Source organism: Giraffa tippelskirchi, chromosome 12, assembly GCF_054371585.1.
Source record: "Giraffa tippelskirchi isolate mGirTip1 chromosome 12, T2T-mGirTip1v1.2.pri, whole genome shotgun sequence".
Taxonomy (NCBI): Eukaryota; Metazoa; Chordata; class Mammalia; order Artiodactyla; family Giraffidae; genus Giraffa; species Giraffa tippelskirchi.
In genome coordinates this window covers 34,451,266-34,466,644 of record NC_137286.1, presented here as the reverse complement: position 1 = coordinate 34,466,644, position 15,379 = coordinate 34,451,266, and the positions used below count along the sequence as shown (strand labels likewise).

The 15,379-nt window shown below is 54.2% G+C and overlaps 1 protein-coding gene across 2 annotated transcripts in view; it reads right to left on the bottom strand.

Annotated features, from left to right (window-relative positions):
• Positions 1-2,379, bottom strand: part of LINGO1 (leucine rich repeat and Ig domain containing 1) — a 215,501-nt gene extending 213,122 nt beyond the window's left edge. Inside the window, exon 1 of one of the 2 annotated variants that reach the window (XM_081549521.1) lies at positions 1,135-2,379. The gene's annotated coding sequence lies outside the window, so the exon portion shown is untranslated. The remainder of the gene's footprint in view (positions 1-1,134) is intronic. The other variant, XM_081549523.1, reaches the window with a different exon arrangement.
• Positions 2,380-15,379: the final 13,000 nt, after the last annotated feature.

The window sequence follows — 15,379 nt, the reverse complement described above, 5'->3', positions numbered from 1 at the left end:
CAGGGAGAATTCAGTCAAGTGGAGGGGCCTGCAGGGAGCCTGAACTCTTTCCCTTTCTTGGGCCTCTCCCTCCTGGGACACTGGCCTCCTGCAGCTCTCAGGGCACCATCCTGGACTACCCAACCATCCTATCTTCTACTAAAGAGGCACGACTGGCACTGGGGGCAGAGGGGCTGGGGGATAATTGGTAAGCTTCCTGAAGGTGTTAGCAGAGGACAGGAATGCCAGAGGAGACTCAAGAAGATGGAGGTGAGGATGGGGGCACAGCACAATCACAACCTCATCACAGAGTGAGGCGGCAGGAGCATGGTTCCAAGAAAAGCAGGGGAGGGGGAGGGGCGGGGTGGCACCAGGCTGGGGGCCTAGTGATTCCCCTTCCAATCCCTATGCTCTTGGGAGCTCCTGGGGGGCCAGGGCTGATGGGATGCACTTTCCTGGCAGTTCCCTTCTTCCGGCCGCCTGACCCACGGAGCAGAAGGAGCAGAGACACACACACACAGAGGCACGTCTCCCACCTCCCAAACCTCAAACCCGCGTCCTCAGACTGGCTGCAAAGATGACCTCGCGGCCCTGAGACCAGGAAGCTGTCGCCCCGCGGTCCCATCTGACCCTGGCGGGGTCACAGGAATCCAGCGCTCTGAGCACCTCCAGAGCGGCTCCGCGGGGCTGAACCCGTGTCCCCGAGAGCCGCCGGCTGCGCTGATCAAGTGGTGGCGATGTTCCCCCTTGACCCGCCGGGCGGCACAGCACGCGGCCCATTCCTCCCTCGCGTTCTCTCCGAGAAAGGCTGGAGTTCCACCATTAAAGCGCCTCCATCCTCTGCCCCCACACTCAAAGTTGCTCCAAGTCGCCGGGGTTCTGATGGCAGGTGATGGTTAGGCGGGGCCGCGCAGCGGGCGAGAGCGCGGTCACGAACCGGGGTGCTGAGCGCGCTCCCCTCCAGCTCCACGCGTGCACCCCCCTCACAACGGGCGCGCACCCAACACCCCACCCCCCACCCGCTGCCCCTGAGGCTCCCGCCCAATCAGAGGCCGCGCACGCGGCGCTGCCGGCGGGCAGACACCCCAGCTCCCCGGCCTGCACCCCCGCGGCCCCGGCCCCGCCGCAGCATCCCTCCTGCCCAGCCACACTCACCGTCCCGGGCGCGCAGTCGGCGCGCAGCTCCGCTCCGGGGCCGCATTCCCCCGCTGGGCTCCTCTCTGGCTCCCGCTCCGGCTCGGTTTCCCGTTACGCAGGGCTCGGCTCTGAGATGGTGGCCGCGGCAACGAGCGAGGCAGGGAGGGCGTGTGCGCGAGTGTGTGTATGTGTGTGTGTGTGTATGTGTGTGTGCGCGCGCGCGGTGCGTGTGCGTGTGCACGGGAGGGCCCCGCGCTCCCCTGCGCGCCCCGCTCCTGCCTCCAGTTCTCCACACTGTGATGCCAGCAGAATCCCTAACGCGCGCTCCCAACTGCCTGGGCGCTCACACTCGTGCACACACGCGTACACCTGGGCGCGCACACACCCCCGCCGCCGCACAACCGGCTCCGCACTCCCGACTCTTGCCCTCCTGGGGCGCTCACAAAGGCCCCGGCCCGCCGGGAGCCCTCGGAGCGCGGCCCGCGGAGCCTGCGGAGTGGCCCTGCGGTCCTACCGGGCTGGCCCCGCCTTAGGTCCTCCGGTGTTCCCAGAGGGGCCCCCTCGGGCGTCCCTGCTCCTTCACCCTCCCGGCCCGACCGCGGCCGTGCTCTCCGCCTGATCCCCGGCCCCGGCGCCCGACTCTGGCTTCTGGCGCTCCCACCCAAGGCGCGGGCTCCCTGCTCCTCGCCTGCGCCGCCGCCCGCAGCCGCGTGCTCTCCCGCTCCTTTCTTTCCCTCTTTTCTGTCGCTGCCTCTCCTTCTATCTCGTCTCCCTTCTCCCACCTGCACCCTCCCGGATCCCGGTCCTCCGTCTCTCCGGCTGCCTCTCCGTCTATCTTGCCGACGCCCTCTCTCGCGCCGCCGCCTCCTCTCCACTGGCCCGCGCTGCCCTCACATTCTCGGCATTACACTGGGGTGCCGCCCGCCACTCGCCGGGCCCAGGGTTCCGGCGCACAGTGGGCGGCGAGGGGACCCGCGGCGCCCGGGCCCCACCGCCCCCTCGGCTCTCCGCCCGCTCCGCGGCTCCGCGCTCCGGCCTGGAGGGCGGCGACGTCCCGTGCTAGCCTCGGCTGTCGCTGACAGCTCTCATCTCGCCCAGGCTTAAAGGGATAGCGCACCGGGCTCGACCTGCCCCACCCGGGGGCGCCGAGGAGGGCGGCCTCGTGCGCCGGCACAGTCCGGGGCGGTGGTGCAGCCGGGGCCGTGCGGGCGGCGCCCGGTCCGCCGAGGTTGAGCCTGGCCCTCCGGGGCTGGAGGGTGAGTCAAGGAGACGGGCGGTCGGGCCGGGCCGCGCCATCCAGGGGGCGCTCAGTGCCTGTTGGCGGCTAAGCCTAGGAGCACGCTGGAGGTGTGGGGCGGTGCAGGCTGGGCGCCCTGCACTGCGGGGCGGGGGGGAGGAGGGATCAGGGAAGCAGCTGTCCGGATCTGAGCACAGGGTGAGGACACCTGTCATGCTGAGAGGACAGGGCTCACAGGATGGCCTCCCGTTCTTGGGCTGTGTGACCTTGGGCAAATGCCTCTCTCTGACCTCAGTTTACACTTCCTTGGAAGGACATTGAGTTCCATCATCTCTGGGGCTCTGATTTGGTAGTATCAATAGATCCCTCCTCCCTGTAAGAGCAGAGGTATGACGGAACTTTGCTGCGGTGTGCAGGCGGTCCGGAAAAGCTCCTGGAGGAGTTGACATTGAAGCTAGGTTTTGAAAGATGAGTAGGAGTTGATTGGGCAGAAAGAGCATCCCATTTCAAGAGGATATGCAGACCTAGGTGTGGGAAACAGGGAAAGATGCCAGGTATGATTCCTGGGTCGGGAAGATCCCCTGGAGAAGGGATAGGCTACTCACTCCGGTATTCTTGGGCTTCCCTGGTGGCTCAGATGGTAAAGAATCCACCTGCAATGCGGGAGACCTGGGTTTGATCCCTGGGTTGGGAAGATCCCCTGGAGGAGTGCATGGCAACCCATTCCGGTATTCTTGCTTGGAGAATCCCCATAAACAGAGGAGCCTGGCAGGCTACAGTCCATGTGGTTATAAAGAGTCGGACATGACTGAGTGGCTAAGCACAGCACATAATATTGGGGGTGGGGGGTGGGGGGTGGGGAGAGGGGGAGGCAAAGAGAAGCTATAACAGCCTTGAGTTGAGGAGTTTCAACTTTGTTCAGGGGTAATAGTGGGGATGATACAGTCTAGGGAGAAGCCCTGCCCATCCTTCAGCCATCACAGATGCATTGCTAAGGGCTCCCCAAATCCGGGAGCCTTTGAAGGAGACCTCCTCTTTCCTCTTCCTAAGCCCAGTCCTAACCTCTGCTCCCAATCTCTCCAGCCAGACGCAGCACAGTCTCCCCCTGCTGACCGGAGCTGGAAATGGAAGAAGCCCAGGCCTGGCTGTGGAGGTGCTGTGAGTCCAGGAAGGGTCAGACTTTAGTACTCATCCACCAAGGTGCCCTGCAAAGACCCCAGACTTAGTTGTCAAGTCATACTCAGTGCCAGTCCCAGCCTCAGTGTCCTCTTCTGTACAATGGGAATAAAAATACTCAGCTACCAAGGAGGTTGGCAAAGAATTTCTGAGGAATGACACACAAGAATGACCCAGTACACAGGAAGCATTCAGCAAATGTCCTTTTCCCTCCACACACCTGGCCTTGGCTCTGTGGGCCATCCCCAAAGTGCTTGCTGTCTCCCTTTTCCCTCATTCCCTGGCCATTTTCCTTCTGCCTTCCTACCAGACTTTCCGGGGGGCCTCAAGGGAAATGAGCTCATGGCTGTTGCCTGCTCTGGCTCAATACACCTCCTGAGGAGTCTTCCCAGGGCTTCCAGGTGGACCCTAGGGAAGCCAACCAGAGACAAACAGCCTTTCCCCAGAGTCCCTGACATCCAAGCCGAGCAGCAGTCTACATCCCCTTTCATTTCTCCCACTCTCCTATTCTGGGAGCCACACAGCCTTTGAGTTTGTGCTTGGGAATTTATGTCCCAGTTTTGCTGTGCAACATCAGTTAAGTAGCATGCCCTCTCTGAACCTCAGTTTCTTTCCTAAGTATGGGGGACAAGCTGGTGTGCCTGAAAGGGTAAATGAACATAAGTCTAAGTCATTTATTTTCCCTCAACAAGTCCAGGCCATGTCCCTTTATCCAGGAATTCTTCAGAGAGGCAGACAGATACAAAAGACTCTTGGGACCCTTGGATGTCCTGCCCTTGTGCTAGTGACCAGGAGCTGTTACTGCCTCTGCCTCCCAGCAGACTTTACAGACAGTCAAGGCATGAATATGAGCAGACACATGGAGGAATCACTCCCCACTGCCACAGCAGCAGAGTTTAGGGGCCAGGCCAATATGGGCAGCTCCTGGAAGATGCTCCTTCATGGGAAGCTAAGAACTAGCTGCTTCCTGCCACAAGGGCTGAGTCAGTGCCCCTACTGATATTTGCTCACAGCTCCTCTGCTGTTTTCAGCTGGGTCCACAGGCCAGTGGGGGAGACCTTGGCTGCACCCCAGACCCAGTCACTAAGTCAGGTCTAGCCGGGGGCTAAGTGGCCTGCATGGAGTCCCAGGAGACAGTGGGCATTTCCTGCCTGCCTTCTCAGTCAATGACTGGCTTCCTAGATCAGGCTGAAAAATAGTCACTAAGGGAGAAATGTCCCACCCAGTCAGGCTTTCTCCTTGCTGTCTCTCATCCCACCTCCTCACCTCCAAGTCTTTTCCCACCTGCCCTACCACCTCTTGGCTTCCACACATCAATCCACCTCTCAAGTCCTTCCATACCTAAACAGCTTCCCCTGAGTACTCCCTGCCCTCTCCAATCTCTCTCCTCCTTTGTACTCTTAACCTACTGTGTGTCAGGAGTTTTCATTCACTGGTTCATCTTTACACTAATTCTGGTGTTATCATTCTCATCTCAGAGAAGAGGAAGCCGAAGTTTAGTGTGCACTTCCAGGATTTGAACTGAGGACCATTTTCTTCATTCTTCCCACAAACATTTGTTGAGGGCTTGCTCCATGCCAGCCTCTGGGCCAGGTGTAGGGAATACACATCAGAGGACCTAGAGTCTAGAGAAAGACAAAGAACACTTCACATTGCAAAGAAATGTAAAATTACAACTAGGACAAGTGCCATGAAGCTCTGTGGAGCTATTTGGTAGAGGCACAGCCTGGTCTTGAGAGTCAGAAAAGGCTTCCGGCAGGATGTGACATTTGACCTGGCACCAGAAGGTTGGGTAGACATTAACTTGGAGCAGTCAGGGGCCCCAGAGAGAGGGAACAGCTTGTGTAAAGGCCCTGTGTTGAGAGCAAGGAGAGAAAGGCCATGTGGCCGGAGCATAAGGAGAGGGAATTGGAGATGGGGCTGCATGGGCCAGGGCAGCAGGTTCCAGGGGACCCCACAAGGAGTTGAACATTTAGCCTGGTGGCTCTGGGCTGGCCCTGGAGGTTTGAAGCAGAGGACAGTGCCCATTGTTCCTCCAACTGCTCCCCAGTCCACCACTCTACACCCAGGGACCACTTCCACCCCTTTCTTCTGATGCCCTAGCCCTAGCACAAGGTGGGACATGCTGAGGCTCAGACTTGCAGCGGAACTGACAACTCGGTGGGCCGGGACAGGGAGAAACAGGAGACCTTGGCTCAGCCTTCACTCGGCCTCCAGCTGAATGACTTTTTGTCAGCTCCCACCTCTCTCTGTCCCTCATAACTGTAAGACGAAGATTAGACTGATTCCTTTGCCATCTCTGGTTGATCCTGGGGCACAGCCTGTAGTAAGCAAATGGAAAAGACTCAACAGTCAAAATGATCCTGCCTGAGCCAGAGGATTCAAGGCCTAGAGCCCTGCAGGGTTATGGAGTAGGGTGCTGCTTGGGGCCTACCGTTGGCCTAGTGCCATCCCATCTCGCCTCTCCTCCTGAGCTTACCTTCCCAAGTGAAGCACTCCAAGGGGGCTTTCCTCCTCCCCTCCACTCCAGCATGGCCCATGGCTCCAGGTGAGGGGACAGGGTGGAATGGAGGGTAGATAATTAAGAATTCAAGAAGCAAGGCTTGGTGAGTGTCTGAGTGTGGAGGTGAGGAAAGGAGGGACCCCCCAAGGCCTTTCGACAGAGTTTCCCGTGAGCTAACCCCTGCCAGGCTTCATTACTTTGTTCCAGGGAACCCTCACACCCACCTCCCTGAGGGTCTATACTGTGTAGGGGGTACCGCAGTGCACGGCTTGAACTCCCTTCAGGCTGAAGCACTCCTCCATGTCGCTGGGAGTGTTGAGGCTGGCTGGCCAGCCACAGATGAGCCCCTGCCCCTCAGCTGAAGAGAGAGGCTCCCTGCCCAGGGCCTTGCCCCTCCAGGGACAGCTGCATCCAATGAGTGACCAAAAGTGAAAGTATTAGTCACTCAATTGTGTCTGACTCTTTGCGACCCCATGGACTATACATAACCCATGGGCTTATCCAGGCAAGAATACTGGAGTGGGTTGCCATTTCCTTCTCCAGGGGATCTTCCTGACCCAGGGATCAAACCCAGGTCTCCTGCATTGTAGACAGATTCTTTACCATCTGAGCCACCAGAGAAACCCAAGGCAGAGGATAAAGGCCCACCCCTCCTGTCCCAACTCAGGACAAGCTCACAAAGAGAGCTCAGGTCCAGACTCCCATTGCTCTGTGCTATGAATGCATCACAAACCATCTCCCTGCTCTGCCCCACCCTGCTTCCCTCACTCCCTCCCTGCCATGGGTCTCAATCCCAATAAACTTCCTGCATGCTAATCTTCCTCAACGTGCTGTATTAACATCCCAATCTCACCCCTAAGGAAATTTCGGCTCAGAGATGTTAAGTGACTTACCCATAGTTGCACAGCTGATAAGTGGCAGATCAGGGGCTGGCTAGGGAGGGAAGAGGCCAGGAATTCTGGCTGGCTGAAGCAGAGAGATGGAGGGAGAGTCAGTCCCCAGGGAAGGCTGGTCCAGCCTGTAGACCAGCACTGCAACCAGGAGGGACTTATTCCATCTGCCTCTCTCTCCCCATTCCACAGATGGGGAAACTGTGATCAGAGAAGGGATAAGATTTCCCAGATGCATAACGTTAGTTAATGATGGCCCTAGAAGTGCTCCCTAAGGTTCTGCCTCTTAGATCAGTACAGGAGTTTCCTTTGGTTTATTTATTTATTGCTGGACTGGCTTTTCATTGCTGTGTGCAGACTTTCTCTAGTTGTGGTCCAAGCGCTTCTCGTTGCAGTAGCTTCTCTTGTTGAGGAACATGGGCTCTAGGCATGCAGGCTTCAGTAGTTGTGGCTTGAGGGCCGTAGAGTGTGGGCTCAGAGGTTGTGGAACATGGGCTTAGTTGCTCCGCAGGGTGTGGGATCTTCCTGGACCAGGAATCGAACTGGTGTCCCCTGATTGGTAGGTGGATTCTTAACCACTGGACCACCAGGGAATTCCTGGGCATTTTCTTTGGACCAGACTGCTGTTCTCTTTCCACCAGCCCCTTTTCCAAGCCCAGCAGTGGGTCTCAGGCTCAGAGACCTGTCAGGGTTGACCCTTACTCAATTCCCCCAAGGCTGGAAAGAGGTGCCTGCGGTTCCCCCAGGCTTGCAGAGTCCTTCGCAGCAGCCTGAGCTGCCCAGCACTGGCGTGAAGTTGGGATGTACTGGGCTGGGCAAGGCTGGATCTGACTGGCACAGCAGAGCAAACAGATGAAACAGACGGGAAGGAAATCAATTTGAGTGTTTGATTAATTTTAATTTTTAATTTGCACAGAGAGTAGCGCTCCCCATTTGATACCGCATGCTCTCTGTGAGCTGCTGGCGCTGGCCATGGCTGCCACCACTGCAGCTTGGTGTGCCCAGCGGCTCCCTGCCCTTCTGTCAGGCGACCCAGTCTCTCACATGGCAGACTGGCTTTCTGCAAAGCAGAGAAGAAGGGGACCTCTGCCCCTTCTATCCAGGAGAGAAGAGTCTGCTAAGTCCCCTCTGTGCCAAGCGGGAGGAGCCAAAGATATGCTCCCTCCTGGGAGAACACCAGTCAGGCCACATCTGCACAAAGTCATGGTGGATGAATGAACTCTCAGGCATGGTAACAGACCAGTCTGGGGGACAAGGGAGATTCTGGGTGCACATCAGTTCACAGGTGTTAAGTAATTGCCCAGGCCACTTACATTTAAGAGCGACTATACCTGGAGTTAGATCTGTCTTAAAACTAGGACAATCTCAGCTCTTGTGTTCTGATACTTCGAGGGTCAAAGCTCTGCTCTTTGTTGATTTGGCATTTGACCATATACAGAATGGAGAAAGTTGGTCTGAACTGGAAGAGATGAAATCCATCATACACACCCTCTAGCTCCTGGCCCTTTCTCCCCAACCCCCTCCCCACCAGACTCCATACTCTGAGAGCACCAGCCTATGGGGTTGAGAACAGAGAAGAGACCCTGGAAGGAGGCAGACATAGTTGGAATCCTGGCTCTGCCACTTCCTAGCTGTGTGACCTTAGGCAAATCACATAATCTTTCTGAGCATGGCCTTCAAGGACACACCATTCAGTGGCCTCCTCCAAAAGCCTTCCCTGATTAAAACTTCTGTCCTCACCACACTATTCCCAAGTGCTGGCCCTGCCCTAAACATGAGCCCTCTCTGACCTTTCCTTGACCCTCAGTAACTTGACTGTGTGCACTGCACACATTGCATGGGGTGATGTGCTAAAAAGAAAGTAACTTTTGGTGTAGACATCCCTGCTTCAAATCCAAGCTCACCTCCATGGTGGCTGCTTAGGCCCATCTCTTGAGCATCTCAGATTCAGTGGATCCAAACTGAACTCACCAACCCTCCTCAAACTCACCTTTGCCTCTTTTTCTTCCCCATCTCATTAAGCAATATCCCGGTCTAGGAGGTAGAACCCTAGGGAACACTCCTAGGGTCATCATTAACTGATGTTATGCGCCTGGGCAATCTTATCCCTTCTCTGATCTCAGTTTCCCCATCTGTGGAATGGGGAGAGAGAGGCAGATGGAATAAGTCCCTTCTGGTTGCAGTGCTGGTCTACAGGCTGGACCAGCCTTCCCTGGGGACTGACTCTCCCTCCATCTCCCTGCTTCAGCCAGCCAGGGTCCCCGACGTTTTCCCTCCCTAGCCAGCCCCTGATCTGCCACTTATCAGCTGTGCAACCGTGGGCAAGTCACTTAACATCTCAAGCCAGTGGGCAAGGATCCACTGAAACTCCTCCATCTGCCTCATTCCCCTCATCCTACCTGACCCAGGCCCTCTGTCCCCATCCTCCACTCCTACCCTCTGATAGCACAGGCAGAGGGAGAGGGATTCTCTCTTGTATTTACTCCACTGCATAGCAGGACAGGGGGAGCCTTCTGAGAACAGCCAGTCCTCCCCTCCATTCTACAAGATGAGGACCCTGAAACCCAAAAAGAGACAAAGACCTGCCCTGGGCCCGATGATCAACTGCAAACAACAGAGCCACAGTGAGAAGTCCGGTCTCCTCTGCAGCCCAAGTGGGCATTGCAGGGAGGCCATGGTCAGGGCCAGGCCCTGGGACAGTGGTAGAAGGGAACCTGAAGTCCCCCAAGTCCCAGCCCACCTACCCTCATTCCCAAAACCCAGAGAGTCTGCAGAGGAGGGGTGAGGGCTGGGCTGTGTTCAAGTTCCAAGGCAGAATGAGTAACCCACTACTGAGAAGCTCACAAAAGCCACACACCACTCCATGATGACTCCACAGCCCAGCACCTCACAGTCCTGCTTGGAAGTGGCCACAGCAGCAAGCAGGAAGGGGCCTCAATTATGACTAGAGCCAGTGGCCATTCTCTGAGTCCCCTTCTTCCTACACCCAATTTTCATAATGCCTGGAATTCTATTAACCTTGCCTGGCTCAAATGCAAATTAATCCATTCTGGCCATTAGAAGAGTTGATACAAGGGTGGGTGAGAGGGCGGGAAGAGGAGTCATCCCAGTTAGAAGTCCCAGAGAGAGACCCCAGGGTAGACAGTCTGACCCCTTTTATTGAGCACCTTCTGCATGCTAGGCACTGAGCTAAGGGCTTCACAAGCTTCCTTACTGCTCCAAGGCCCCCTCCCTGTTACCCAAGCATCATTCAACCCCTTCCAGCCTCAGTTTCCTCTCCTGTAAAATAAAATTAGTATTAAGAGCTACCTCTAGAGACTATTGGGTGATTAAATAGGAAAAGGTGTGTAAAGTGCTTCCTACATTGCTGGACACAAAATATATGCTAATTAAATGCTAATTTTGTAATAAAGCCAAGAACGGATCCAGTTCATGTTCATGCTTGTTAAATTTGAGCTGCTGGACTTGCCAGGTGGTCCAGTAGTTGAGAATCAGCCTGCCAACACAGGGGGCGTGGGTTTGATCCCTGGTCCGGGAAGATCCCACATGCCACAGAGCAACTGTGCACCACAATTACTGAGCCCTGCGCTAGAGCCCAGGTGGGCCCCCTCAACAAGAGAAGCCGCCACAAGGAGAAACAACTGGAGAGTAGCCCATGCTCCCCACAACTAAAAGCTCATGAGCGGCAACAAAGACCCAGAGCAGACAAAAATAAATAAATACATAATTTTTAAAAAATCTGAGCTGCTTGTAAGATAAATGTTTTACCACTTGCTGCTGAAATGGGGTAGAGCTGGGAGTAGAGAGGGGGTTCTGCCCAGGGCTATGGGACAAAGGCGTTGTCTGGAAACCCACAGCATTAATACTAAGGCAAAGCATAGAGAAGGGATAAGGTCACAGGAAATGGACCACAGGAAGCCAGAATCTACTCTTATCTTTTAAAAGCTCCCTCTCTGAGATTTGGCCCTGGGTGGGCTGACCCCAAAGGTCCCTGAGTCTTTTGGATTGGACCAAGCCAGGCAGTCAAGGAGAAGGAATGAGAACTTTATCCAGTGGGAGGGAGAGGGGAGTGGCAGAGACCCCAGTGGGACAGAGACGTTAGGAAGACAGTCCTGTGACCGCCATCGATACACAGCCCTTAAAGCACTTGTGTCTGTCCTTTGCCCACATTTTCTCATCTCATCCTCTGAACAACCATGTCAAGGGTATCGTTATGCCCATACACAGAGGAGGGTCCAAGAGGCCAATAATGACTTGCCCTTTGAGCCTGGATCTTTCTGTTTTCTAAAGACCAGGCTTGGAACCATATGAAGAAGGATCAAGGAAGAAGCTAGTGCCAGGGTCCAGCTTCTTCTCTGGGTTCCAAAACCCCGGGTCCAGGGCAGTGGGGCCTTCCAATTTCCAAAGCAAGGCTTCCTCAGATAATCAACAGTTTAGAAGCCCAGAAAATGTCTGCCTCTTCCTGGTCTGACTCTGGAAGCAAGATAGAGGTTACTATGGGAAGAATCTGGCCATGTACTGGAGGTTCTTGGATCAGAGCTGTAGCAGAAATGCTTGAGGTTAAAAAATAATAGCAGTTTACTGCACTAACTACATACCAAGCACTGCTTTAAGTGCTTTATGTATTGTGTTTCATTCTATAGCACCCTTTGAAAGTGAAAGTGGAAGTCGCTCAGTGGTGTCTGACTTTTTGCTACCCCATGGACAATACAGTCCACGGAATTCTCCAGGCCAGAATACTGGAGTGGGTAGCCATTCCCTTCTCCAAGGGATCGAACCCAGGTTTCCTGCATTACAGGCAGCTTCTTTACCAGCCGAGCCAACAGGGAAACCCAAGAATACTGGAATAGGTAGCCTATCCCTTCTCCAACAGATCTTCCCAATCCAGGAATCAAACCGGGGTCATCCCTATTTCACAGATGAGGAAACTGAAGCACAGAGACTGTTAAGTAATACCTCCAAGTTCACAGAGCCTGGAAGAGACCAAGCCAAGATTCAGTTTCAGGCAGTGATGTTGCACAGGCCATGACTCTAAGCCAAGCTGCCAATCAAAACAGCCAAGTTTTGCAGCCCCAAAGCCCAGAGCAACCCAGAATAGTGTTGAGGGTAGGATTCAACTTACAGCACTCCTGTTTGCACACACTTTTTAAAGTGCAAAAAGTGAGACACCTGTATCTTTGCAGACTCAGCACAGAGAAGCCAGCTGGGCTGCCCCTGCTTTTGCTCTGTTACAGAAGACGCAGGCACAGGCAATCAGGCTGCATGGAAAAATGAGGCCGCTGACTCGCTGAATAACTTGGGCAAGCCCGTGTTCCCAGGGCTCCAGGCCCCAGGTCCCACCCATGTGATGATTTCCCAGGATGAGCCACTTCTGAAACGCCCAATTGGGCATTCCACCCACCTCTGGGGAGTTTAGGGCACTCTCCAGGGTCCTGAAATAGCTCTTCTGCCTGTAAGCAGGGAGTCTGGAGACCCCAAAGCAGCTGATTTGGTTCTCTGGACATGTTCTTAAAAGCAAGGAAGGTACATCAACATCTGAGACATAACTATTACCCTAAGCACACGTGGGGAGCTATTTCTTAGATTCATCACCACCGTGACCAAGGACAATCCTTCTGTGAAATCAATGAATTGATGCTCCCTCATCCCTGTGGGTGGCTCTGTTTCCATTTGAATTTTCAGGTAGAGGATGCCCCTCAATGAGATGGGCTGGTCTGTAGCCCTGTAATTGAGGTGAGTGCATCATGAGGTGTTCAGCCTAGGTGCTCAGTAAATGTCATCGGCTGCCGTCATCACCACCATAATCCTCATTATCCCTCATCATCCCTGGGCAGAGCGCAGGGATAGCAACACACCCAGATGTATACCCCCAGTTTGTGGCTCCAGAAGCACATCTGAGGAGAAGGCAGTTGTCGCCACTGCTGTTCAATGGCCAGATGACAGTCTTTAGAGGGAGGAGGAGGAGGGCCTTCCTTTCAGAGGCTGCTCAGATCCTCTCCATCCCAAAGTTCCCCCTTGGGGACCTGGAATATCCTTTTCCTACCTGTGCTTTCAAGTTAAGACTGAGTAAGGCTCTGAGAGTGTCTCCCTCAGTCTCCCACCCACCATTCACAAGTCCTGATGGGGAAACCCCATGAAGTGACTCCAGGACCAATTGATTATGGGGCTATCTTCTCCCTCCGTACCCTGCCTCTTTGGGCCCCCAGACTCCCCCATCTCAGTGGGAAACCAGGCAGCCAGATTCAAGTGATTGAAGAAAGCAGGGGCCCTCTTGTTTAAGGAAAGGACTCCATATACCCTGGAAAAAAACATAGTTCAAAAAGACACATGTATCCCAAAGTTCATTGCAGCACTATTTACAATAACTGGGACATAGAAGCAACCTAAATGTCCATCGACAGATGAATGGCTAAAGAAGATGTATTATGGTACATATATACAGTGGGATATTACTTAGTCATTAAAAGGAATGAAATTGGGTCATTTATAGTGATGTGGATGAACCTAGAGTCTGTCATACAGAGTGAAGTAAGTCAAAAAGAGAAAAACAAATGTCATATATTAACACATATGTATGGAATTTAGAAAGATGGCTCAGATGAGCTTATTTGCAGGGCAGGGATAGAGACACAGACATAGAAAACAGACATACGGACACAGAGTGGGAAGGGGAGGATGAGACAAATGGAGAGAATAAGATTGACATACTTACCCTACCATGTGTAAAAGAGATACCTAGTGGGAACATGCTAGGTAGCACAGGGAGCTCAGCTTGGTGCTCTGTGATGACCTAGAGGGGTGGAAGGTGGGAGAGGTTCAAGAGAGAGGGGATGTATGTATACATACAGCTGATTCACAGTGTAGTAGAGCAGAAACTAACACAACATTGCAAAGCAATTATATGCCAATAAAAATAAATAAATAAATGGAAGAGGCTCAAATGCTGGGGAAAGAGCTGTGTTCTCATTACAAGAGTGGGCAGTGGGGAAAAAGAAGAAGCTACACCTCTACCCTTTGCTCCCTACTCCCGCATTCTCCCAGTCACCCCAACTTGGAAGGGGCAAGGTCTCAAGGCAGAGGCCCCTGACTCTTGTCATCACCTTCAACCCCAGCTGGCCAGGACCCTGTTACTCGATCTCCATTGCAGAGCAACTCTGCAGGCTCCACTGCTGGGCCTGAGAACCCTCAACTCCTCTTTTCAGCAGACACTTATTAAATACCTACTGTGTGCCTGCCCTGTGCCAGGCAATTCTCTTACACTTGATTCCATGTGATCTTATGAGAATCCATAGGATCCTACATGATCCCATGGAAATAGGTATTTATCAGATGAGAAAACTGAGGCTTAGAGAAGCTAAGTCATTTCCCCAAGGTCACACAGCTGGGGAATGGTGGGTCCAAAACACCAGATTTTTCCAGTCTGATGAGAATGACTCTCCCAGCCCTGCCCCAGGTGGTTGATCCACAGAGTTGACTACAGCACAAGCCTTAGGACAGGTGAGCTTCACTGAGGAATCAGAGGAGAAAGGCCTGTCTAGCCTAGTTTACACCTGCTCTGGGAGAACCTGCCCAGTTGGCTCCCTGGGCCTTGGAAGGATACTCCATGTAGGCGATGGTCAAGGTGGTGGAGGAGGGAAAGTAGTCACATCCCAGACTCAACACCTTGCTTGCTCCCCACCTGAAGCTGCTGGAGCTTGGGGTGCAGGGTGGGAGGAGGGGAGCAGAGCAGGGTGGGCATTAGGAGACCCAGGAGGCAGACGTGCTCTCCTCCCCCACCCAAATACAGCCCACTCACTTCTCTGGACCATTGCAGAAGACCCTTCTGAAATGCCAACATTTTCTGAAAGGGTTAGGGTTCTCTACCCTGAAGGGGTCAGGCAGGTAACCAGAAACAGACCTTCTGAGGAAGGGCCAGGGAAGCACAGGCTCTGCCTAAAAACCCCAACTACTCCATGTGGACCTGCCGATTTTTCAAGAGAAGCCAAAAGTCAGACTTCCCTCAGAAAGCGTCCTTTTTTTTTAAATATTGGCCACTATTTCAATTTTTTACAGTACCCTGTGGGTCAAACATTTGCCATCTCTGGTTCATGCCCTTAGGTGCTCCCATTGGCCAAGGCCCCAGTGGAGACCAGCACAGCGTTCTCAGCAGGTCAGCGTCCACAGATTCCCTGTGCATGCCCCATCATTTGAGCCTCAGGGATCATGGTCCCCTTTTTACAGGTGTAGAAACTGAGGCTCAGAGGAACAGAGTCCTGGGGGAAGCCAGGCCCTGACCCCAGCCTAGGCCTCCTCGCGCTGACCCCTCACTGTAGCCCAGGGAACACAGACAGGCTCCTCTAGGGGAAGGGACCTGAACTCCAGCCAGACAGAACTGGCTGGAACCCAGATGAGGACATCAGGCTGCTCTCAGGAGCCTGGAGCAAAGGAGGTACAGATTTTATCCACCCCTCCACTCTC